Source organism: Moschus berezovskii, chromosome 4 (genome assembly GCF_049115385.1).
Source record: "Moschus berezovskii isolate FMDL1 chromosome 4, NW_MosBer_1.0, whole genome shotgun sequence".
Lineage (NCBI taxonomy): Eukaryota > Metazoa > Chordata > Mammalia > Artiodactyla > Moschidae > Moschus > Moschus berezovskii.
The window spans coordinates 116768532-116794861 of NC_142463.1; the positions used below are offsets into that span (position 1 = coordinate 116768532).

General features: G+C 41.0%; 1 long non-coding RNA gene and 1 other non-coding gene across 2 annotated transcripts in view; one reads left to right on the forward strand and one right to left on the reverse strand.

Annotated features, from left to right (window-relative positions):
* The first annotated feature begins 2289 nt into the window (after nt 1-2289).
* Nucleotides 2290-26330, forward strand: part of LOC129541552 (uncharacterized) — a 31566-nt gene continuing 7525 nt past the window's right edge. The window contains exons 1-2 of the long non-coding RNA XR_008682844.2: nt 2290-5941; nt 21942-22144. This is a non-coding gene — a long non-coding RNA (uncharacterized LOC129541552). The remainder of the gene's footprint in view (nt 5942-21941; nt 22145-26330) is intronic.
* TRNAV-CAC (transfer RNA valine (anticodon CAC)) lies at nt 5496-5568 on the reverse strand. The gene has a single exon. It is a non-coding gene; the product is annotated as a tRNA-Val (tRNA).

The window sequence follows — 26330 nt, forward strand, 5'->3', positions numbered from 1 at the left end:
CTCATATACAGAGTACATCATAAGAAATGCTGAGTTGGATGAAGCACAAGCTGGAATCAAGACTTCTGGGAGAAATATCAATAATCTCAGATACACAGATGACACCAGCCTTATGGCAGAAAGTGATGAAGAGCTAAACAGCTTCTTGATGAAGGAGAAAGAAGAGAATGAAGAAGCTGGCTTAAAACTCAGCATTCAAAAAATTAAGATCACGGCGTCAGGTCCCATCGCTTCATGGCAAATAGATGGGGAAACAGTGTAAACAGTGAGAGACTTTATTTTCTTGGGCTCCAAAATCACTGCAGATGGTGACTGCTGTCATGAAATTAAAAGATGCTTGTTCCTTGAAAGAAAAGCTATGACAAACCTAAACAGTGTATTAAAAGACAGAGACGTTACTTTGCCAACAAAGCTGTCTAGTTGAAGCTATGGTTTTTCCAGTAGTCATGTATAGATGTGAGAGTTGGAGCATAAAGAAGGCTGAGCATGGAAGAATTGATGGCTTTGAATTGTGCTGTTGAAGAAGACTCTGAGAGTCCCTTGGACTGCAAGGAGATCAAACCAGCCAATCCTAAAGGAAATCAATCCTGAGTATTCGTTAGAAGGACTGATGCTAAAGCTGAAGCTCCAATACTTTGGCCACCTGATGTGAAGAGCAGACTCATTAGAAAAGATACTGATGCTGGGAAGGATTGAAGGCAGGATGAGAAGGATATGACAGAGGACACGATGGTTAGATGGCATCACTGACTCAATGGACATGAGTTTGAGCAAGCTCCAGGAGATGGCGAAGGACAGGGCGGGGCGTTCTGCAGTCCATGGGGTCACAAAGAGTTGGACACAACTGAGCGACTCAAGAACAACAAGGGATGTAATGTACAATGTGTTAAATATAATTAATACTACTGTATGTTACATATTAAAGTTACTTAAGATAGTAAATTCTAACAGTTCTCATCACAAGGGAAAAAAACATAATGTTATCTTATTTTGTATCTATATGAGGTAATGGATGTTCACTAAACTAATTATGGTAATCATTTCATGATGTATATAAGTCAAATCATTATGCTGTACACCTTGAAGTTATACAGTGCTGTATGTCAACTATTTCTCAATAAAACTGGAAGGGGGAAATTGTTGAATTAACAAATGAAGACTGGCTTTGAAAATTTCCTGAGCAGCTTAATTTATCTTATTTTGCAAAACAAAGGAGACTAAGTTGACTTGGTCATTTCTTGCATCTGCCTCTGGAAATCATAGGCACAACTTAAACTCTTTACCATGTTGGTATGAGGTAACCACTAACCAATTCCTTATCATTTAAGAAAATTCTAATTTTGTAACCAGTGCTGTAGTCTCTACATCCACACTAATACAAGCAGTTTTATAACAATACAGTTGGCCCTCCTTACCCATGAATTCCACATTCTTGGAGTGAACTAACCAAGAATCTAAAATAGTTGGAAAAAAAAATTCCAGAAAATTCCCCAAAGCAAAACTTGAATTTCCTACAAGCCAGCAACTATTTACATGGAATATATATTGTATTTACAGCTATTTACATAGCATTTGGGCTTCCCTGGTGGCTCAGTGGTAAAGAATCTGCCTGCAATGTAGGGGACCTGGGTTCCATCCCTGGGTTGGAAAGATTCCCATGGAGAAGAGAATGGCAACCCACTCCAGAATTCCATGGATAGAGGAGCCTGGCAGGCTACAGTCTATGGAGTTTCGAAGAGTGGGACACGACTAAATGACTGACACACACACACACACTCACACATACAATAAAAAGAAAATAAGAATCTATGACAGCATTGTTTGTCATCCATTGGAGTGGGTCAAAATCTAGTATCTATAATGGGGGAAGGAAAGTAAAATGAGTGGGTACCCACTGTGAAATTATTTACATCAGCTAGAAACAAAGACTAAATGTGTGTACAGCAACCTGGGTAGACCCTAAAGTCACATGCTAAGTGAAAAACATAGGCAAGGTTAGGAAACAACTACGCAGCCTATGAGGATACATACAAATTCATAATACATAACAAACACATTAGAGACGGGGTGGAAGGAGGGAATAGGACAAAAGAAAGTAATAAATTGACATAAATAAAGCAAGAGAGCAGTCTTGCACCCATCCATGTGAATTAAGGGCAATGAATTGAGATTAACACTGTACCCAAGGTCCACCCCCAAGTTATTCAATGTTGTGAATACATATTTTAATTTCATACAAAAATTTTAATAAGAAACAAAAATATGTATCTGCATGAGTATCCAGAACAGACTTCAAATACATGTTTTTTTTTTCTGAGAAATTTTAAGATAATCATTAATAGCTGTATTAGGGCATACTTGACATACAACAAAGTGAACATATTCAAAATGTACAAGTTGTTAAGTTTTGACAAAATGTATAGATCTGTGAATGCATCTTTACAACGGGGGACTAACTTGCCCATTAGGTGCAGTAGGCCTACACCTTCAAAAATGTGTCAACTTTTTAATTCAAAATGTTTTAATTTAAAAAATTCATTTAAATTCAAAAGAACATAATAAAATTTTACAAACGTTTTTATATAATATGAATGTACTATGCTCAGTCGCTTCAGGTGTGTCTGACTCTTTGCGACCCTGTGGACTGTAGCCCTCCAGGTTTCTGTGTCCACAGGATTCTCCAGGCAAGAATACTGGAGTGGGTTGCCATGTCCTTCTCCGTGGGATCTTCCCGACCTAGGGATGGAAACTTTGTTTTTGTGTCTCCTACATTACAGGCATATTCTTTACCCACTTATATCAAAGCAGCTGTACAATATCTTATAATTATATACTATAATTATATGTATATTATATAATCATATACTATAGTCAATTATCTGTGGTATATGTAAATAAACTATATTAATAAAATTTAAATTTAAAATATCAGGTAATCACTGGAATATTCATTGGAAGGACTGATGCTGAAGCTGAAGCTCTTATACTTTGGCCACCTGATGCGAAGAAGTGACTCATTGGAAAAGACCCTGATGCTGGGAAAGGTGGAAGGCAGGAGAAGAAGGGGACGACAGAGGATGAGATGGTTGGGATGGCGTCACCGACTTGATGTAGATGAGTTTGATCAAGCTCGGAATTGGTGATGGACAGGGGAGCCAGGCGTGCTGCATTCCATGGGGTCACAAAGAGTCAGACACAACTGAGCAATTGAACTGAAATATTTAAACATTAATATTTTAATACTTAAACATTATTTTTTATGAAAGGTTCCACGAAGATCAAAGTGTCTAGGGCCAGTGAAAATCATAATGAAAGCCCTGCCACAGTTAAGGTGAACATATCCATTGTTTCCCCTTCCTGATTTTCTCTTTCTAATACTTATTGCCTGCCATTCTCTTTCCTCTTATCAAGCAATCACTGATCTGCTTTCTGTCATTATAGTTTTCATTTTCTACAATTTTATATAAATGGAATCATACAACACTTTTTTGATTGAACTTTTCACCCAGCATAAGAGTAATAATAATAATAATTTTTCCTGAGTAGCATTCCATTTTCTGGGTGTAATCATAATTTATCTTTACCTGTTGAGTGACATTTGTATTGTTTCAGCTTTGGGCTGTTATAAATAAAGCTACTATGAATATTCATATACAATTCAATGCACATACACTTAATTTTCTCTTGTAAATACCTGGGATTAGAATGGCTGAATCATATCATTGTAGTTGAACTTTCCAAGAAATTGTTAACTGTTTTCCTGGGTGGATGTGACATTTTACCCTCCCCTCAGCAGTGTATGAGTGTTCCGGTCCTTTCACATTCTGGACATCTGGTATCATATGCACTGTTATATATGTGTAGTGATTTGTTGTTTTGTTCAGCTGCTAAGCCATGTCTGACTCTGTGTGACCCCATGGGCTGCAGCACGCCAGGCACTGCTGTCCTTCCCATCCTTTGCTCAGGTTCATGTCCATTGAGTCCATGATGCCATCCAACCACCTCATCCTCTGCTGGCTTCTTCTCCTCTTGTCTTCGATCTTTCCCAGCATTGGGATCTTTTCCAACCAGTCAGTTCTTTGAATCAGGCGGCCAAAGTAGTGGAGTTTCAGCTTCAACAACAGTCCTTCCAATGAATATTCAGGATTGATTTCCTTTAGGATTGACTGGTTTGATCTCTGTGCTGTCCGAGGGACTCTCGAGAGTCTTCTCCAGCAGCACAGTTCGAAGGCATCAGTTCTTCCGTGCTCAGCCTTCTTTATGGTACAACTCTCATATCCATACATGACTACTAGAAAAACTATAACTTTTACTATATAGACTTTTGTTGTAAAAGTCATGTTCTGCCTTTTTATATGGTGTCTAGCTAGGTTTGTCATAGCTTTCCTTCAAGGAGCAAGCGATGTGTATTGTATTTTCAATTTGCATTTCCCTAATGATTAATGGGGAGAAGGCAATGGCAACCCACTCCAGTACTCTTGCCTGGAAAATCCCATGGGTGGAGGAGCCTGGTAGGCTGTAGTCCATGGGGTCGCGAAGAGTCGGATACGACTGAGCACTTCACTTTCACTTTTCACTTTCATGCATTGGAGAAGGAAATGGCAGCCCACTCCAGTGTTCTTGCCTGGAGAATCCCAGAGACGGCAGAGCCTGGTGGACTACCGTCTATGGGGTCGCACAGAGTCGGACACGACTGAAGTGACTTAGCAGCAGCAGCAGCAGCAATGATTAATGATGTGGAATATCTTTAGATATGATTATTTACTATCTATCTATCTTTGGAGAAGTGTCTGTGCAAACTGCCCAATGTGGGTGGAGGAATGTGTGTGAAAATAACTTTTAATTAAAAGAAACTACATATTGTTTTCCCCTGATTTAGAACCATGGGCCTTAGGTCTTTAGGATTCCCTGTGGGAAATGACTCCGAGGAGGGAAGGAGGAAGAATCTCCATGACTGGGAACTGTAGTATTGAATGCATGGAAACAGCTTAAAACGAGAATAGAAATAGGAAGGGTGGGTCTGGTAGTGGTGAGAGAGCAGGGTGGCTTGTGACACTGGCTCTGCAACTATGTTCCGTTCATTCCTCTGGACTGCAGGGTAAACATACCTGCTGTCGGCTTAAAGCGAGATAATGTCAGGCACATAGTTGGGTTTTGATACAGGTTTGCAAATTCTCTGCAGGACACAGTCCCTTGCGGTCCCAGCTGAAGTGTCCGGAGCCTGAGCAGAGTTTGAATAAGCGAAGGACCTGAATTTTAGGACACCGCCCTGAGTCAGAACTTGGTCCGGGGGATCCGGATCGGATCTATGACTTCATCTGAGTGACAAAAATTGTTTTAGATTTACAGTGTCAGAAAAGATAACGAAAAACTGCAAGGGCCGACGTCTGCGGAGGTGCCTGCTGAACTATTCTCAGGGTTCTGGCAGGAATGAATCAACAACCGCAGAACCGGTCAGGGATCAACCAGCGGGGGAAAGAAAAGGGTTGCTGTTTTGTTTCCGCCCGGTTTCGAACCGGGGACCTTTCGCGTGTGAGGCGAACGTGATAACCACTACACTACGGAAACTCCGCGAGAGCCAGTGTCTGAAAAACTCGCCTTGAGAGACATCGGCTTGTCACCGTGTCCCTGGCTAGGAGGAAAGCATGCGGCGCATCGAGCACAGCCCTGCCTGACCCAAGCGCCTGGGGTGGCCTGCAAGGCCCTGCTGCGCGCCCTGCGTCGTGGCCGCAGCTCCAGAGGAAGCCCATCGTGCCTTATCTGGAACTTCACACGCAAGTGCAGCTCCAGCCAGTGTCGTTGCTGTTGAAGGCCGGAATCTGCGGGCCACAGTCAGATGCTTGTCGGGCAATTTTCCCCATCCTGGTGGTCCCGGAGCCGCCGGCCCTTAGCTCACGTCGCCTGCTCCGAGACTGGAGAAAAAACGGTGCAGTAACTACAGGTAGGAAGAGACTTGGGTGACAGATTCGGTCGAGATAAGGAAAACCAGCTCATACGTGAAACAAATAGGCACCTTAACGTCTGCCCAGTGCTTACCTGTGAAGGCAGTTGTAATGGGAAAACTCAGTTCTCCCCTTCCCGTGTCTTTCTCCCCTTTACTACTCGCACCAGGACTTCACTTGTGGTTACCAGGCGGGATGTTCCGCCCCCGACCACACACCAAGCAACCCTGCGTCTGACACCAACTGGGTGTCCTACCGTTTTACTCGATTCTGACACTGACTACTTGGAGATAGTGTCAGGTCCACAGCTTAAAGGCCAAGTCCTTCCTTACAAGAATGCCCCCACTTCCTTCTGATGCCAGTCTCAAGCCCAAGTTATTACCTGCACTTCTTTTTAAAATTGAAGTTTAGTCTATTTGCAATATTGTGTTAGTTTCAGGTGTATAGCAAAGTAGTTCTACATGTGATTCTACATTTATATGTATATATTAATTTTTTCCAATTCTTTTCCATTATAGTTCATTACAAGATATTACATGTAGTACCTATGCTATAGATAAGTCCTAGTTGTTTATTTATATACAGCAGTATGCATATGTTAATCTGACACTCCCAATATATCCTTTTCTCTTTGGTAGCCATTAGTTTGTTTTCTATATCTGTAAGTTTGTTTCTGTTTTGTAAATAAGTTCAATTGTACTGTTTCTTTTAGATTCCACATACAAGTGATATCATATGATATTTGTCTTTGACTTACTTCGCTTAGTATGATAATCCCTAGGTCTATTCATGTTGCTGCAAATGATGTTGCTTCATTCTTTCATGGCTGAGTAATATTCCATAGTATATATACACCACATCTTAAGTCAATCATCTGTCGGTGGACATGGGTTTTTTTCCAATAGGCCCAAATGTCTTGACTATTACCCGTTGTGCTTCTATGAACATGGAGGTGCATGGATCTTTCCAAATTAGAGCTTTCATTTTTTCCCAGTGTATGCTTAGGAGTGAGATTGCTGAATCATATGGTAACTCTATTATTAGTGTTTTAAAGAAACTCCGTACTGTTTTCATAGTGGCTGTGCCAGTTTACATTCCCACCAACAGTGTAGGAGGGTGGGTTACATTTTCTCCACACCTCTAGCATTTATTATTTATAAACTTTTTGATGGTGGCCATTCTGACTTGTGTGGGGTGATATCTCCTATTTTTATTTGCATTTCTCTGATAATTAGTGATACTGAGCATCTTATCATGTACCTATTGGCCATCTGTATGTTTTCTTTGGAGAAATATCTATTTAGGTCCTCTGCCCATTTATTGATTGGGTTGTTTGTTTTTTTTGTTCTTGTTATTGAGTTGTATGAGTTGTTTGTATATTTTGGAAATTAAGTCCTTATTGGTTGGTTGCATCATTTGCACATATTTACTCCCAGTCTGTAGGTTCTTTTCATTTTGTTTATGGTTTCCTTTGCTGTGCAAACGTTTATAAGTTTGATTAGGTCCCGTTTGTTTATTTTTGTTTATTTTTGCTTTTATTTCTATTGCTTTGGGATTCTGACCTAAGAAAATATTGCTTGATTCATGTCAGAGAATGTTTTGCTGTGTCCTCGCCTAGGAGTTTTGTGGTGTCATGTCTTCCGACCTGCTGTAGATGATAGATTGGGAGTTCCGTGATCCCTTCATCAGATTGCATTAATTTGCTAGAGCGGCTCACAGAACTCTTACTTGCATTAACTGTGTCAATGTATTAAAGAATGTGATACAGGTTACAGATGGACAACCAAATAAAGAAACACATAAGGCAAGATCTGGGAGGCTCTCTAGTGCAGAAACTTCTGTCCCTGTAGAGTTAATGTGCATCCTCCTATTGGTGTTCCAGCTTCCAATCTGGAAGCTTTCTAGACCCCATGCTTTTGGGATTTTATGGAGGCTTCCCTTTCTGATGGATGGAGCTGGAAATTCCAAGTTTTTCATCATGGCTTGGTCTTTCTTGTGACCAGCCACAAATCTAGTAGTCATGCAGAAGCCCATTCAGCATGACTTCCTTAGAACAGAAGATTCTCCTAGTGCTCTTATCACTTAGGAAATTAAAAGGGATTTCGGAGTTCTGTGCCAGGAGTCAGGGACAGAAACCAATATATATATTTTCTCTTTTCTCTTTTCTCACAGCCCACCACCCCTGGTCTCTGACCACTGACCCCTTCCATCAAAATGATACACAAGTTCAAAAGTAAAGTTCACAGTACCGGAATCCAAAGTAGTCATTAAAAATCATTCCTGTCCATCATTATATTGTATGAGACTGTCTCCTGGGGCAAGACCATTCAGGTTTGCAGGCTTTCATTCCATCTTGTCAAGTTCCAAAAGCAGGCAAGCTCTCAGCAAACATATGGCTTCACCCTTTCAGGCATCGTACATAACTGAGCTGAGGCAATACCATGTCTTGCTCTGAGCCTCTTTCAAGGTGTTGATGTAATATGGGAATTTTTCCTTATTACATAATTCATTTATTCATTACTTTACTGTTAACTGCTATTATTCCTCTTCCTCTCTGTTTATACCCAAACTATTGTACCTTTGGAAAGGATATTAGACTGTGCTGGCCTGTACTGCGGGCAGCAGTACTAGTCTGGCGTGTACCTCCCCATCAGTCCACTTCTGTTCAGATGAGGTAAGTTTACATAGTGCAGAACTAGTGGGCTGTCTTAACCACCAAGCAAGTTAACTGCCTTCACTATTAGCCCCAATTTTGTCAGTGGGTTGAAGGCACATCCTGCCCGCAATAGGCTCTTAGTAATTATGACATAAAGATCAGAAACACAGTTGTACTTTTTGGTTAGGATTATGCCTATTTTCAGCTCTAGCTGTAGCCCTGGTCCTGTGACCACTGCATCAGTAAAGGAGACAAAAATATCGAGGTGATGTGGGGAAGAAAGAATGACTAGCATCCTTCCACACCCCCGTGCTCCAGATCCACCACTAAAACAGAGATACATCGAGCAGGGAGACTCCTTTAGTCCCTCTTATTTTGAGTGTAAGGACACTCTGACTCATTTCAGTTCCGTTCAGTCACTCAGTCATGTCCGACTCTTTGCGATCCCATGGACTGCAGCACGCCAGGCTTCCCTGTCCATCACCAACTCCCAGAGCTTGTTCAAACTCATGTTCATCGAGTCAGTGATACCATCCAACCGTCTCATCCTCTGTTATCCCCTTCTCCTCCTGCCTTCACACTTTTGCAGCATCAGGGTCTTTTCCAATGAGTCAGTTCTTTGCATCAGGTGGCCAAAGTATTGGAGTTTCAGCCTCAGCATCAGTCCTTCCAATGAATATTCAAGACTGATTTCCTTTAGTTGACTGGTTTGATCTCCTTGCAGCCCAAGGGTCTCTCAAGAGCCTTCTCCAACACCACAGTTTGAAAGCATCAATTCTTCAGTTCTCAGCTTTCTTTCTAGTCCAACTCTCACATTCATACATGACCACTGGAAAAACCATAGCTTTGACTAGATGGGCCTTGTTGGCAAAAAATCTCTGCTTTTTAATATACTATCTAGGTTGGTCATAGCTTTTCTCCCAAAGAGCAAGTGTCTTTTAATTTCATGGCAGCAGTCAGCATCTGCAGTGATTTTGGAGCCCAAGAAAATAAAGTCTCTCACTATTTCCATTGTTTTCCCATCTATTTGCCTTGAAGTCATGGGACTGGATGCTATGATCTTAGTTTTTTGAATGTTGAGTTTTAAGCCAACTTTTTCACTCTCCTCTTTCACTTTCATCAAGAGGCTCTTTAGTTCCTCTTCACTTTCTGCCATAAGGGTGGTGTCATCTGCATATCTGAGGTTGTTGATATTTTTCCTGGCAATCTTGATTCCAGCTTGTGCTTCATCCAGCCCAGCCTTTTGCATGATATACTCTGCATATAAGTTAAATAAACAGGGTGACAACATATAGCCTTAACATACTCCTTTCCCAATTTTGAACCAGTCTGTTGTTCCATGTTCAGTTCTAACTGTTGCTTCTTGACCTGCATATAGATTTCTCAGGAGGCATGTAAGGTGGTCTAGTATTTTCATCTCTTGAAGAATTTTCCAGTTTGTTGTGATCCACACAGTTGAAGGCTTTGGTATAGTCAGTGAAGCGGAAGTTTTTTTTAAAATTCTCTTGCTTTTTCTATGGCCCAAGAGATGTTGGCAATTTGATTTCTGGTTCCTCTGCCTTTTCTAAATTCAGCTTGAACATCTGGAAGTTCTCAGTTCATGTACTATTGAAGATTTGCTCGGAGAATTTTGAGCATTACTGTGCTAAGGTGTGAGATGAGTGGAACTGTACAGTAGTTTGAGCATTCTTTGGCAATCCCTTTCTTTGGGATTGGAAGGAAAACTGATCTTTTCCAGTCCTGTGGCCACTGCTGAGTTTTCCAAATTTGCTGGCATATTGAGTGCAGCACTTTCACAGCATCATCTTTCAGGATTTGAAATAGTTCAACTGGAATTCCATCCCCTCCACTAGTTTTGTTCATAGTGATGCTTCCTAAGGCCCACTTGACTTTGCACTCCAGGATGTCTGGCTCTAGGTTAGTGATCGTGGTTATCTGGGTCCTGAAGATCTTTTTTGTTCAGTTCTTCTGTGTATTTTTGCCACCTCTTCTAATATCGTCTGCTTCTGTTAAGTCCATACTGTTTCTGTCTTTTATTGTGCCCATCTTTGCATGAAATGTTCCCTTTGTATCTCTAATTTTCTTGAAGAGATCTCTAGTCTCTCCCAATCTATTGACTCTATTTAGCATGCCTAATTAATGTTGCTTGAAGGATGGAGGTACATTGTTCCTGTTTTACAATATTAGAGAGGGAAAATATTCCCCAGTCAGATCCAGTGTCCATCCCCATAATACAATCAGGTAGAAGAGACATAACCACTTCACATTATGGAATCACTAGTACTGTAATTCCATAAGCATTTACACTCCAACTGTAGCCTCCACTAGGAGTTCATCGACAGATTTTGATTTTTCAGACATAATATCCATTTCCAGGAAACATTCACATAAAGGAGACACAGCTTTACATGAATCTTGTTTGAGCAGTCCCACTTTTATACTCTTACTGCTGTGCTCACATGTTCAGTCCCTGAGTCAGGAAGATCCCCTGGAGGAGGGTATGGCAACCCACTACAGTACTCCTGTCTGGACAGAGATAGGGTCCCATAGATTCAGACCCAAGTGAAGCAATTTAGCATGCGATCTAACTGAAGATGTCATGCTTTCACCAACAGGTTTTGGTCCCATGGTGCATGAAGAATCCTTTGTCACCTCTATGTGTGCCTGGGTCATATAACACCATCTGTGATTGTTCAATAGTGAGCTATGGGTCCTGTCTCAATGTAAATGTGCCCTTCTATTCAGCAGCATTCAACACCAAAGACATAGCCCCTAAATTAGCCATTCTCAGCATCCCTTTTAATAAAGGCGCTTCAGGAAGCTGATGCTACTATGAGACAACCCCTTCACAATATACTCCCTGATTTCAGTAGTTTTTTGGTTTCCCCTCCCCCTACATTGACTAGCTTCTTGCTAACCAGAGGCCTTAGAGATACTTTATGTTGTCCTGGGATAATTTTTCCCACTGTGGGCAGCTTTGAGGTTAGTGGCTGAAGTTCAGACCAGCCCAAGTCTGAGCTTGGATGAACATCAAGTTCTGACCCAGCACTTTATTTTAGCTGTTACAGATAACGATGACCGAGAGATCGTATGTGTAGTGTGCTTTTTATTATTATGCATTTCCTTACTTATTAAATGAGTCAGCTCTTCAGTACTCAGATTTATTCCCGTCTCTAAATTCCATTAGTAGAGACTTGAAGTTTAACACCATGGGTCACGAGGTAGCCATCCAGGGCTCAAAGGTTCATCAGACATTACCCTCTTATCCTTTCTCTTCCCAAACCACATGTTTCCATGAGCCAGGGTGGTTCTAGCAAATTCCACTTCACTGACACCAACTATAATTTGGGAAAATCCTCAGTGTTTCCCGTCCTGTGTTTTTCTTTCCGGTGAGTCTCCTTTATGACTCACACAGCACTTCATCCTGTCACCAAATATGTGGAGGTTTTTCTCCATACTAATTCTCAGTCTGTGACACCAACTGGATGTCCTACCGTTTAACTCACTTCAGACACTACACAGTGTCAAACAGAGAATTGCTCGGTGTGGGGAAAGATCTCCACACATTTGGTGACCAGAGTGATGTGCTATGTAAGAAGCAAAGCAGACTAATAGGGAAGGAAACATACGGTGGGGAAAAAGTGGGATTTTCCCCACATAGAAGAAGGAGAACTCAAGTTTTCCCTTGTTAGCACTTTCATGCTCTCTCACATTTAATGAGAGAGAGTTTTCATAACACTGCTATGAAGGAAGGAAGGCAGGAGATAGATGGGTCCCAGGCTAAACAGTTTTTCCACTGTAGACAGATACTCCAAAATAGCAGGAGAGAGAGAGGAGCTGGGCCTTGCCCAGATGAGAGGTAAAAGACCACATAGTCCTCATTCTTGAAGTCAGAGAACCTCCCCAACTATACATGTGCAGAAAGGCTCCTTGGAGGTCAAAAAGGGAGGGTCGCCACTCCATAGTAAGTGATGTGATGCCTGTGACCCATCGGCCTCTTCACTGGAATTCATCTTGGCCAGGGGTGTGCACACACACAAGGGAGGACCCTGTCATATACCAAATACAGATTCGGAACCAGGCAAAGCAAAATGATCGGCCAATAGAAACTTGGAAGAAACGCCCCATAAAAGTGGCTCAAACTACCGCAAGGGTATGACTTTCTCTTTGAGCCCGCCCATGCATCTATCCACATGTACTGTACTTGTTTTCCTCCTAATAAACACTTCACTTGTTTCATTACTCTCTGTCTCTTGTGGAAAATCATTTTTACACAGCTGATGGGCCAGGACCTTGTCACTGGCCACAGGTCCCTGGCGGTCTAGTGGCTAGGATTCAGTACTCTCACTGACAAGGCCTGACTGCAATCTCTGGCTGGGAACCAAAACTCTGCTTCAAGCCACTGCAGGTCGAGGCCACCTGAGATAAGATGTGTTAAAGATGTTTTAAAGCATGTAGAGATGAAGAGAGTGAGCTAAGCAAATCTGACTTGCTTAAGATGGAAGAGTCAATTAATATCAAAAAAGAGTGCTCAAGCCTGATAGTCTCAGGCTGTATCTAGTCTTACCGGGACTATACCTTATAATCTGAGGAAGAAGGAAAGACTGGAGACCTAAAGACTATAGATGCTGGAGTGACAGTATGCCTGGAGGGGTTCAAGAGACATCTGTGGATAGTAGGTCAGTCAGTCAATCAGTTCAGTCGCTCAGTCGTGTCGACTCTTTGCGACCCCATGAATCACAGCACGCCAGGCCTCCCTGTCCATCATCAACTCCCAGAGTTCACTCAAACTCATGTCCGTCGAGTCGGTGATGCCATCCAGCCATCTCATTCTCTGTCGTCCCCTTCTCCTCCCGCCCCCAATCCCTCCCAGCATCAGAGTCTTTTCCAGTGAGTCAACTCGTCGCATGAGGTAGAACCCCAAAATACTTTGTGTAAAATGATCGCTGAGGTCAAATGACCTCATCTTCTCAAAGGTGTCAGGGGTGAAATTATCTGAGGAGGTAAGGGGTAGAGACAGTGTGGGAATACCATGTGAGAAAAACATTGGGAAGTTAAGAGAAAGGTGAGAATATTACCAAGAGAGCAGTGGAGACTTACTTGTGCTTGGAGGATACACGTTTCTGGGGGACTAGAATGGCACCTTGTTGGCTGACTACTCCAGGAGCTCTAATCTGGCAAGAGCCTAGAGGAGAAAGTGGGTATGTTATAAATAAGCAAAGGATAAGGAGGTTTAAGAAGCTATGAATAGCAGTCTGAGGGCACCAGGGGAGTAGATGTTTGTGGGCTGAGAATATGTTGAGTGTGAAAAGACATCAGAAATGGCTAATGGACTGAATTCTCAGTGGAGAGTCAGAAGTCTATCAGATGAAATCACATTAACAGAAAATGCATAAATTGACTTACCTATCCTCAAAATGCCACCATCAGCAACTTGGTTTATAGGCTCCCTTGTCCACATCTAGCAGGAAAAGTGTTTATTTCTCACAGAACTCATTATTGAACAGTAATTGTACTGTAGATAAAGAGGATGGGATGTACTTCTTAGTTTGAGCCAATCAGGGCTACTCCTAAAGTTAGAGGTAGGATTAATCCTACTTAGACTCTGTGGCTGACAAATTCAAGGTTTTGTGAAGTATACCAAAGGAGATGGGAATGCTGAGGTGGCAACCCTCAAACATTCTTACAGAGGATAAGATGGCAAAAAATGACAAAACCTGGGAGGGCAGAATGGCATACACTTTTAGCAACTGGAGTAGATGTTGGGAGAATTTCTACTCTAAAGGCATTTTCCTCTGAGTAGTCTCCACTCTGTGAGGTCAGATGAGACCTCGCACAGCCCGGAGCACAGGGACCCTCCCTTCCTACCCACAGACCACTGTCAGTGAGGGCTAGTCTCTGATTCTCCTCTCCCGGCCAGGACCTGAAGAGACGGTGCCAGCACCTTTCCCCGTGATCAGTCTCTGAGGAGGCAGAGCTTCCACACGTCTGACCTCAAGGGTCAGCGGGTCTCTGGGAGGGTCCTGAGGGGTAGGAGAGCTGCCTGGAGCTCACCCCCATCACACCTCATCTGGCTCAGGAGGATCACTCTTCATCTAGTCATCACTATTTTTGACCTGGGTTTCTCCCTACAGCAGCTCCTTACGGGGAGCTGTTTCCCTGAGTACACAGCAACACCGAAGTATTAATCACATTGTTCTGGGCAGAGGTTGTGGCAATCCTCCAACAGGAAGTTGGAGTTCCCTTTCTGGGTTGAATAACAAAATTTTCTTGGCTCTGAAATGTCTTGTCACTCCTCCTGCATCTCACCCCTGCCCCACCCCACCCCACTTCCTTTTAAAACTTGACTCTGTCCCTGACCCTTTGTGATCCCATTGCTTAACATGTTCCATCACACCCTCCTTCTCAGGACTCTAATACTTATGTAATTTAAGGACTTGGCAGCAAGAGACAACGGGCAAAGACTTCTTCGCAGTGTTGACACTGGTGGTTGTGAGGAGGAGGCAAAGGATGTTCTAGAACTAGTTTTCAATAGAGGAGGCTCAGTCTCCGGGAAGAAAATTACACATTAAATTTGCAATCTGGAGAGGAAGTAGAGTTTTGAAATGAACTTTAATGGCTTCCAGATTTTACTCTCATAACCCTGATGCTAGACAGTTTCTCAAAGAGGCACAGTTGTTTTGATTAACTGCATAGAAAATGAAGCAGAGTCAATAAACTGTTAGAGAATTCAACAACGTCGTTGGCTACAAAATGAACACATAAAAATTGATATCATCAGCAATAATCACCTAGGAAACTTAAGAGGACATAACCTATTACTCACAATAGAATAAAAGCCTAAAGTACCTACAACAAACCATAGAACAAATTCACATAATCTTTGTATGGAGAAATATTTAAAGTTACTGAAGGACAAGAGGAGAACTGTTAAATGGAGACTCTATATTAGTCACAAATGAAGGGATTTAATAGTATAAAGATGACAGTTTTCCCCAAATCCTCCTACAAAATCCATGCAGCATCAATATACCAACAGGGTGGCTTTATAACTTCACAATTGATTTTTAAATTTACATGAGTACGTAAATCTGTGGATAATTAAGGGGATTTTGAAAAAGGAGAGTGAGTAGAGACTCATTATACTTGATATCAAAAGATAATAGAAAGCCATAGTAATAAAATGGTATTATTCTATCATTGGTATAGGATGGAAATAGCAGCATAAATTATGAGTTGCTTAGTAGATAATCTTGGGTAAAGTGACTTACTGTATATTGTAAAAGCAAATTTGGATTGTAACTCACATAATTACAAATTTCCAATAGAATAAATATCAAAAAGTGAAAGATTAAACTACAGGCCTAGTAGGAGAACAGGCAGAACCGTGCTCTTGCTACCTTAGATTGTGAAAGGATTTTTAAAATATAAGATCCTAAAAGCACAAAGCATGGAGAGAAAAACAGATAAATCTGAGCAAATGAATATGGAAGACTTCAACAAGGCACCGCATGGACAAAGTTAACAGTAACAGATAGGGATGAGCTATTTCAGCATCTAAAACACACGAGGGGTTAATATTTAGAGTCTAGAATGTACAGAGACCTCTTTTAAAAAACAGATATAATTGACATATGAGGAACTTCCTCAACAATAATCTCCCCCCAAAAATAAATAAATAAAAAAGCCAACTGGAAACCCAATAGGAAAAAAATGGGCAAAGAATGTGATTAGTCAATTCACAGAAGGAGAAGACTAGATGGCTAAAAATTTGAAGAGACGGTGAACCTTACTAGTAATTAGAAAAGTGAAAATAAAACTGAGATATCACTTCACATTTTTGAGTGGGAAACATTAGAAATTTAGTAAGTTTAACTAAAATATAGAGAAATGGGAATACTCATGTCTTGTTGGTAGAAGTTCAAATAGGTCAGCTTAGTGGAAAGCAACCTGGAAGTCCTTACGCAACTGTGTACTCTGACTCAGCAGTCTTCCTAGCTGTATGCCACAGAGGAACGAACACGTAGGCCTACTAGGAAACTTGTACCAGGATATTCAGGATAGGATTGTGTGTGATAGTGAGAACTGGATGCAATCCAGACGTCTATCACTAAAGTAGAGGTTAATTCATGCTTGATTTACTTATGCTTATGCAACATGGATCTTGTCAAGATAGTGCCACTGACTTTTGTAAGAGTTGCTTTATTCACTCTGGAGAAAACAGTATATAGAGATAAGCTACTCTGCACTGTTGTTGGCTGGTTTCTATAAACTGATATCTGCTATTCCTTTGCTGGCCCCATCTCCGTGGTTTATATCTTTTTAAAATCTCACACTATTGTTTTACTGAGGGTTGAAGAGACTGAAATTAGATACACTTATGCAATCTATCATCTTCATGTGTAACCTCTTCTTACTGCTTGTCTTTAGTCCATTCAGGCTGCTATAAACAAAATACCACAGACTCAGTTTGTAAACAGCAGAAATGTATCGCTTACAGTTCTGGAGAGTAAATGAAACCATAGAGATGTATATTCTAACATGGATCATTACACTGAAGCCAACTGTCATTATTTTAACATAGCTTGGCAAAGATCCTTTGACACAAGGGAAGATAATTAAATGTTAGATTTTCTAATGCAGAGGAAAACACAAACATTCCCTCAAAAGAGAAATTATCTCATATGTGCATATATCCGAAAAGATACAGAATATGCTAGTATCTATGCTGCTGGGGACAACTGCATGGCTGAAAGAAGGTTTTTAAACTTAAATTTTACTCTTTGCCCTTTTAAACTTTGTAATGTATACATATTATTTATTTAAATAATGAAAAAAATTCCTCTGCTTCAGAGTTTATTGTAGTAGGAAATGGCAGGCTGTCTTACTCACTATAACAACTGAAAAAATAGAATACTTTAAAAATACATATGACATAATATATTGCTGCTGCTGCTGCTAAGTCACTTCAGTCATGTCCGACTCTGTGTGACCCCATAGACGGAAGCCCACCAGGCTCCCCCGTCCCTGGGATTCTCCAGGCAAGAACACTGGAGTGGGTTGCCATTTCCTTCTCCAATAATATATTGCAGTTAGTTCTATAGAGTCAGACACGACTGAAGTGACTTAGCAGCAGCAGCAGCAGCAGTTCTATATATAATACATACAGTGTGTGCGTGCTAAGCCGCTTCAGTGTTGTCCAACTCTGTGCGACCCAGTGAACTGCAGCCCACCAGGCTCCTCTGTCCGTGGAATTCTCCAGGCAAGAACACTGGAGTGGGTTGACATGCTCTCCTCCAGGGGATTTTCCCGACCCAGGGATAGAACCTGCATCTCTCACATTTCCTGCATTGGCAGGTGAGTTCTTTACCACTGGAGCCAACCAGAAAGCCTAATACATATAGTATTTTGATATAAATATAATATATAAACCATATGTAGTTTATGTAGTAAACTGTAAATGTAATACTTTAAAAAGTTATCAGAGGGCTGTGAAGCAAAGAGGACTAGATGAACTAAAATTATAGAGAGAAATAGCCTCAGGTAAGCTGAGATTGTTAGTTGTTCTCTTCCCTCTGAGAATTTTCTGAGTCTGGGACCAAGGTGAGAATTGGATATCATCTAGGCAGAGTATTAAGAAGCAAAGACAGCACTTTGCCAACAAAGGTCCGTATAGATAATCAAAGCTATGTTCTTTCCAGTAGTCATGTACAGATGTGAGAGTTGGACCATAAAGAAGGTAGAGCGCCAAAGAATTGATGCTTTTGAACTGTGGTACTGGAGAAGACTCTTGAGAGTCCCTTGGACTGCAAGGAGATCAAACCAATCAATCCTAAATAAAATCAACCCTGAATGCTCATTAGAAGGACTGATGCTGAAGCTGAAGTTCCAATACTTTGGCCACCTGACGTGAAGAGCCAACTTACTGGAAAATACCCTGATGCTGAGAAAGATTGAAGTCAGAAGGAGAAAAGGGCGACAGTCTGTCCATGAACTTGGGCAAATTCTGGGAGATGGTGAGGGACAGGGAGGCCTGGTGTGCTGCAGTCCATGGGGTTGCAAAGAGTCAGACATGACTTGGTGACTGAACAATAACAACAAAGGCAGAGGAACCCTACTAAAGGGAAGAAAAACTAGTGGAAATTTTGATGGCCATATTGGTTTGTTGATAGGTAAAACTCAATGGAACATCAAACAAATGGCTATTTCCCCACACACAACATTTGTTGAAAACTGGGTTAGCATGGGAGGCTGAGTGCTGAGATGAAAAGGCAGAGTGAGATCTCCTGCAATGTCTCAGTGCTTGGGAGACGGGTGCCAGAGGGAGTGGCCTGCAGTAATACATACATATATATATATAATACATACATATATATATATATATATATATATCAGACTTCACTCTTGAAATCATTGACATCAGAATTGGAATAACTCTGACTAAAATTGCACCTATCCATCAGTTCAGTTCAGTTCCGTTGCTCAGTCATGTCCAACTCCTTGTGACCCCATGAACTGCAGCATGCCAGGCCTCCCTGTCCATCACCAACTCCCAGAGTTCACCCAAACTCATGTCCGTTGAGTTGGTGATGCCATCCAACCATCTCATTCTCTGTCGTCCCCTTCTCCTCCTGCCCCCAATCTTTCCCAGCATCAAGGTCTTTTCAAACGAGTCAGCTCTTCACATCAGGTGACCAAAGTACTGGAGTTTCAGCTTCAGCATCAGTCCTTCCAATGAACACCCAGGACTGATCTCCTTTAGAATGGACTGGTTGGATCTCTTTGCAGTCCAAGGGACTCTCAAGAGTCATCTCCAACACCACAGTTCAAAAGCATCAATACTTCTGAGCTCAGCTTTCTTCACAGTCCAACTCTCACATCCATACATGACTACTGGAAAAACCATAGTCTTGACTAGATGGACCTTTGTTGACAAAGGAATGTCTCTGCTTTTTAATGTGCTGTCTAGATTGGTCATAACTGTCCTTCCAAGGAGTAAGTATCTTTTAATTTCATGGCTGCAGTCACCATCTGCAGTGATTTTGGAGCCCCCCAAAATAAAGTCAGCCACTGTTTCCACTGTTTCCCCATCTATTTGCCATGAAGTGATGGGACCAGATGCCATGATCTTCTTTTTCTGAATGTTGAGCTTTAAGCCAACTTTTTCACTCTCCTCTTTCACTTTCATCAAGAGGCTATTAGTTCTTCTTCACTTTCTGCCATAAGGGTGGTGTCATCTGCATATCTGAGGTTACTGATATTTCTCCTGGCAATCGTGATTCCAACCTGCGCTTCATCCAGCCCAGCATTTCTCATGATGTACTCTGCATTTAAGTTAAATAAACAGGGTGACAATATACAGCCTTGACATGTCCTTTTCCTATTTGGAACCAGTCTGTTGTTCCATGTCCAGTTCTGACTGTTGCTTCCTGACCTGCATACAGGTTTCTCAAGAGGCAGGTCAGGTGGTCTGGTATTCCCATCTTTTGCAGAATTTTCCACAGTTTATTGTGACCCACACAGTCAAAGGCTTTGGAATAGTCAATAAAGCAGAAATAGATGTTTTTCTGGAACTCTCTTGCTTTTTCAATGATCCAGGGGATGTATCTATCCATGACACAAATTAATTCACAACTGGATTAAAGTGATCAACTCTTATGCTCTCTGCCTGACAGAAAAAAATAAAAGGGAAAAAAACCCTTTGGGAGGAAACATCTATGTCAGTCTGGATAGTTATTTTATTCAATGTCCATCATACAATAAAAATTAGGAGACATGAAAAAAAGGAAAATGTGACCATTAATCAGGAGAAAAAGCAAACAGTAGAAACAGAAATAAAGTAAGCCAATTGCTTAAAGTTATAGATAAGAATTTTAAAATAACTATGGTTATTATTTAAAGAAAATACAGAGAAACATGAAAAATAGATGAAAAGATAGGGCATTTCAGTAGAGATGTAAGAATACATACAGAGTTGCAAATGGAGTTGTAGAACTGAACTCTTTGCATGGCTTTAACATCAAACTGGACACAGCAGAAGATGGGATTAGTGAACTCAGAGACAGGTCAATAGCAAATATCCAAACTGAAGCACACACATATGCAAACAGAGAAGGCAATGGCACCCCACTCCAGTACTCTTGCCTGGAGAATCCCATGGACGGAGGAGTCTGATGGGCTACAGTCCATGTGGTTGTGAAGAGTTGGACAGGACTGAGTGACTTCACTTTCACTTTTCACTTTCATGAACTGGAGAAGGAAATGGCAACCCACTCCGGTGTTCTTGCCTGGAGAATCCCAGGGATGGAGGAGCCTGGTGGGCTGCCATCTATGGGGTCGCACAGAGTCGGACACGACTGAGGTGACTTAGCAGCAGTAGCAGCATATGCAAAACATGGGGAAAAAGAGACTATACCAGAAACATTGCATTTGGTTCCAGTAGGAGAGAAGAAAGATAATGGACAGAAGTGATTTTGAAGAGATAGTGACTGAGAACTTTCCAAAACTGATGAAGACTCTATTTTCAGACTCAAGGAATTCAGCAAGTCCCAAGTAGGACAAATACAAAGAAAACCACATCTTGGTTTTTTCTTTAAATTACTGTTTCTTAAAAATCAAAGTTCAATTACTAAAAATACAAGTTAAACATAAAAATCATAAAAATAGATAGGGAAAAAAAAGATGTTACTTTTAAAAGATTACCATATTGAGAGAGTTAATTCTTAGGTAGGTTGATAAGGAGCCTGAATCCCTCAAGGAGGAGAAAAGGACAAGCTTTTTTTTTTTTTTTCCCATTGGTTTGTCTTAGTCACATAAGACTTTTTTTCTTTAAGCCCAGAGCGAAAGATTACACAACAAAACAACTCATCTCACTCAAGGGTATGTTTCTCCTTGTAAGCTCTGTACTAACTATATAACAACAGTGTATCTTGCGGGAGGACCTATCTTGCAGAGAGGTTAAGAGGTTTCTCCTTTTTAACAAGAACCTCCTGCCTAATCTTGTTATATTAAGGTATATGTTGTGGAAGTGGGTCTGGTAAGATCTTTCTATTGTTAGTTCTAATCTTGTTAGTTTAAGATGTATGTTATGAGAGTTGGTCTGGTAAAAGTATGTAAAAGGCCTTGATAAGACTATCAAGGGGGGCACTCCTCTGTCCCCCTCCTGATGTCCATGTCAGAAGCTTTCTCTGCCCTTTTTCACTGTAATAAAACTTCTGCCACACAAAAGCTCTGAGTTATCAAGCCTGGTCCTTGGTCCCAAAGCTAAGTCTTCTTCCGAGATCACTATTCCAACACCGTTCATTGTTAGCTATCAATATGAATGATGTCTGGTTTTCCAACAGAAACCATGGAAGACATGTAATAGCATGTTTAAAATGCTGAAAAATAGAGGAAACACCCACCATCCAAGAATTATATGATCAGTGAAAACATCCTTACTGTGAAAGCAAAATAAAGCCATTTTCAGACAAAACAAAAGCTGTACATTTCCAGCTGACTAAGAGGAGTTTTTTGCATGAAGGAAAATGTCTCCACATAGAAACAGGTATGTATAAGGAAAAAATGACAACTGGCAAACTGATGCATGTAAATATGAACTAACATTGCCTATTTTAAGTGACAATGATAACCATGTTTTGTGGTGGTTATAACCTATGATGAAGTAAAATATATGACAAAAATAACACAAATAGCAGGAAGGTAAGTAGAACTGAACTGTTAAAAGATTCCTGTGTAGTTCATAAAGTAGTTATAAATATACTAATTTAAGTTAAGCTAAAAGAAAGCAAGGATACCTATTGTAATCTCTAGGAAAACCACTAAAAGAATACTCCAAAAAGCAATAACTACAAAGTTAATAAAGGAAATATACGATTAACATAAGAGAAGACAGGAAAGAATAATAAGGGAATAAATAACATATGGTCAGTCTTCATTCCAATCCCAAAGAAAGGAAATGCCAAAGAATGCTCAAACTACCGCACAATTGCACTCATCTCACACGCTAGTAAAGTCATGCTCAAAATTTTCCAAGCCAGGCTTTAGCAATATGTGAACTGTGAACTTCCAGATGTTCAAGCAGGTTTTAGGAAAGGCAGAGGCACCAGAGATCAAATTGCCAACATCCGCTGGATCATGGAGAAAGCAAGAGAGCTCCAGAAAAACATCTATTTCTGCTTCATTGACTATGCCAAAGCCTTTGACTGTGTGGATCACAATAAACTGTGGAACATTCTGAAAGAGATGGGAATACCAGACCACCTGACCTGCCTCTTGAGAAACTTATATGCAGGTCAGGAAGCAACAGTTAGAACTGGACATGGAACAACAGACTGGTTCCAAATAGGAAAAGGAGTACGTCAAGGTTGTATATTGTCACCTGCTTATTTAACTTCTATGCAGAGTACATCATGAGGGACGCTGGGCTGGAAGAAGCACAAGCTGGAATCAAGATTGCCAGGAGAAATATCAATAACCTCAGATATGCAGATGACACCACCCTTATGGCAGAAAGTGAGGAGGAACTCAAAAGTCTCTTGTGGAAAGTGAAAGAAGACAGTGAAAAGGTTGGCTTGAAGCTCAACATTCAGAAAACGAAGATCATGGCATCTGGTCCCATCACTTCATGGGAAATAGATGGGGAAACAGTGTCAGACTTTATTTTGGGGGGCTCCAAAATCACTGCAGATGGTGACTGCAGCCATGAAATTAAAAGACGCTTACTCCTTGGAAGGAAAGTTATGACCAACCTAGATAGCATATTAAAAAGCAGAGACATCACTTTGCCAACAAAGGTCCGTCTAGTCAAGGCTATGGTTTTTCCAGTGGTCATGTATGGATGTGAAAGTTGGACTGTGAAGAAAGCTGATCGCTGAAGAATTGATGCTTTTGAACTGTGGTGCTGGAGAAGACTCTTGAGAGTCCCTTGGGCTTCAAGGAGATCCAACCAGTCCATTCTAAAGGAGATCAATCCTGGGTGTTCATTGGAAGGACTGATGCTAAAGCTGAAACTCCAATACTTTGGCCACCTCATGCGACGAGTTGACTCACTGGAAAAGACTCTGATGCTGGGAGGGATTGGGGGCAAGAGGAGAAGGGGACGACAGAGAATGAGATGACTGGATGGCATCACCGACTCGATGGACATGAGTTTGAGTGAACTCCGGGAGTTGGTGATGGACAGGGAGGCCTGGCGTGCTGTGGTTCATGGGGTCGCAGAGTCGGACACGACTGAGCGACTGAACTGAACTGAACTGAACGAACTGAACATATGGAGCAAGTGAAAAACAGATAAACTGAACTGTATGAGTCACCACAATAAATGTAGATAGACTGTATACTCTAGTTAGAAAGCAAACGTTGTCAGACGATCAATAAGCAAACCTAAGGCTCAACTATGTGCTCTTTACAATACACAAAATACACCTCAGGTGTTAAGACACAGATTCAGTTCAGTTCAGTCGCTCAGTCGTGTCCGACTCTCCGCGACCCCATGAATCACAGCACGCCAGGCCTCCCTGTCCATCACCAACTCCCGGAGTTCACTCAAACTCACTTCCATCGAGTCAGTGATGCCATCCAGACATCTCATTCTCTGTTGTCCCCTTCTCCTCCTGCTCCCAATCCCTCCCAGCATCAGACTCTTTTCCAGTGAGTCAACTCGCCGCATGAGGTGGCCAAAGTATTGGAGTTTCAGCTTTAGCATCAGTCCTTCCAATGAACACCCAGGATTGATCTCCTTTAGAATGGACTGGTTGGATCTCCTTGCAGTCCAAGGGACTCTCAAGAGTCTTCTCCAGCACCACAGTTCAAAAGCATCAATTCTACGGCGATCAGCTTTCTTCACAGTCCAACTCTCACATACATACATGACCACGGGAAAAACCATTGCCTTGACTAGACGGACCTTTGTTGGCAAAGTAATGTCTCTGCTTTTTAATATGCTGTTTAGGTTGGTCATAACTTTCCTTCCAAGGAGTAAGCGTCTTTTAATTTCATGGCTGCAATCAGCATCCGCAGTGATTTTGGAGCCCAGAAAAATAAAGTCTGACACTGCTTCCACTGTTTCCCCATCCATTTGCCATGAAGTGATGGGATCAGATGCCATGATCTTCGTTTTCTGAATGTTGAGCTTTAAGCCAACTTTTTTACTCTCCTCTTTCACTTTCATCAAGAGGCTTTTGAGTTCCTCTTCACTTTCTGTCATAAGGGTGGTGTCATCTGCATATCTGAGGTTATTGATATTTCTCCCTGCAATCTTGATTCCAGCTTGTGCTTCTTCCAGCCCAGCGTTCCTCATGATTTACTCTGCATATAATTGGTTGAAAGTAAAAAGACAGAAAATGATATACCATGCAGACATTAACTGAAAGAAGATGGTGTGCCAATATCATCTAAAACTGGGAAAAATACCCATATATCCATTATTAGGAGACTGGATTTTAAAAATGTGATATATAATGGAATACTCATAGCAACAAAATAACTATATACTGATATCCTCAACAATATGATTGCTTTTAGTAATCATTATGTGAGTGAGAGAAGCATACACAAAAGAGAACTTACCCTGTGATTTCATGTATGTGAAATGTCAAGAACTGTGATAAACATCAGAAAAGTGACTCCCTCTGGTGGGGAGTACAAATTGAGAGGGAGCAGGAGAGAGCCACCAGAACGCTGGAAACATTCTATATCGTAACGTGAGTGGTGATTGCACAGGTGCATGAATATATAAAAACTCACCAGGCTGTAAGTTTAATATTAGTGCACCTTAAATCTCAATAAGAAGGAAAAATGAACAAAATGAAATTCCTTAAAAATTTCATATTTCTTTTCACTTAGCAATGCTTCCATGAATTTGTTCTCTGGATATAGCTGCACATTTTCAAAATGATACTTGTACAGGTTATTCAAGTAGCATAATAGTAACAGATTGGAAACCACCTAAATGTTTATTCATAGAATACTGGTGAAATAAATTATAAACATCTACATGGTAGAATACTATGCAGCTACAAAAATGAATGAAGAAGATTATTTAAATTAATAAGGCAGGTGTAGAAAAAAATATGTATAGTGTTGTATTGTTTGTATAAACGGGGAGTATAGACATTAGGTAAACAGACGCGTTTAGGCTGCTCCTGGTTGGTTCTCATCATCCCTCACTTCTTATCATGGCACCTGACTCCTCATGTGTGAAGCCACAGAATCTTCCTGTGTGCATCCATGACCCTCTAAGGCACTGTGTGGGAAAGTCTGAACATGTAGCAGCCTCTCTGCAACAGTGGGATGTTTGAAACAATTGTATCAGATACTGGCACAGGATCTATTATAAACTTTTCTTAACAGGCAAACTTCATTCAAGCCATTTGAAAGGTTGATTAACCTTAGTATGTATATGAATGACCTAAGATTTGTCTTTCATCTGCAACAGAAATAGAATGATTCATCATAGTTTAATTTCTCTAAAATTCTAATACAATGCAGTATTTGTCCTGTTTGTTTTCATAACATATCTTATACAGACCCAGAGGGCTGAATCAAATGGGAACTACATATGTTTGTATATTACTGTAGCTTGACTCTAACTGAAAAGAAATATCTTGTCTGGCACTATATAATCAGTTAATCCAGGATGACAAGTCTACAGAATGGGACATTAAAATAGCCCAGAATGAAAGGTAATATGTTATGCAAGTTGGTCATCAGTTTTTAAAGTGTACAGCATG